The sequence below is a fragment of the Austrofundulus limnaeus genome, unplaced genomic scaffold (genome assembly GCF_001266775.1).
Source record: "Austrofundulus limnaeus strain Quisiro unplaced genomic scaffold, Austrofundulus_limnaeus-1.0 Scaffold891, whole genome shotgun sequence".
NCBI classification, from domain to species: domain Eukaryota; kingdom Metazoa; phylum Chordata; class Actinopteri; order Cyprinodontiformes; family Rivulidae; genus Austrofundulus; species Austrofundulus limnaeus.
Window position 1 is genome coordinate 77,011 of NW_013953293.1, and position 864 is coordinate 77,874.

Genomic DNA, 864 nt, shown 5'->3' on the forward strand with positions numbered 1-864 from the left:
CGTCCAGTCATCTGGAAGCTCTTTCTTATCATCCGTCCGTCAGTCCGTCCAGTCATCTGGAAGCTCTTTCTTATCATCCGTCCGTCAGTCCGTCCTGTCATCTGGAAGCTCTTTCTTATCGCCCAAGCTTTTAACAGCTGACTTCAGGAACACTCCCTGTTCAGGAAAATAGGGAGTGTCCTAAAAAGGGGAAGAAGAGAATCCAGGCAAAACAAAGTGGATAGAGAAAAGTTTCAGGAGTGATTTGTGACAAACGTCAGCTGCTCTATAGATAGATTCATCACCCCCAGAGATGAGCCCCATGACTGAGGTGTCAACCACAACCTTGACGATGGGTCCTGTTTGGGGTGTAAGAAAATATCGAAACACTGAAATATCGTGATATTTCATTTCCCGATACTGTATCAATATTCTAAAGCCCCTTATCGACTTTTTTATTAAGGTTTAAAATGTCAACTTTCCTGCTAGCCGTTTATTTTTATGTTGTGGTTCAGCCTCTGACCACTAGTTGGCAGCAGTGAGCCAGACATTTGGCTCCTCTACCTCTTGAGCACCAGAGAGTAAGAGTAGCATTAGCATTGTGAGTAAACATTAGCTTCATGCTCCGATAGCTGAATCTGAGCAGAAAAGACCGACACCCTCTACCTTCTAAGCTGAGGTAAGGTTACAAACAGATACTTATTTGTCAGAATGTCTGTATTTTAAGACAAATTAAGTGTCTCGTGCGCTCTCTTTTCCAACTGTAGTCAGCTTTCACATATAGCGCATGCGTCTATCAGCTCGAGCGAGCTTGGCACTCCCCCGTGACATAAAACTCTGTCTGTTGCTCTCAATATCCGGCTCATCGCATCAAAGTCCATGTAC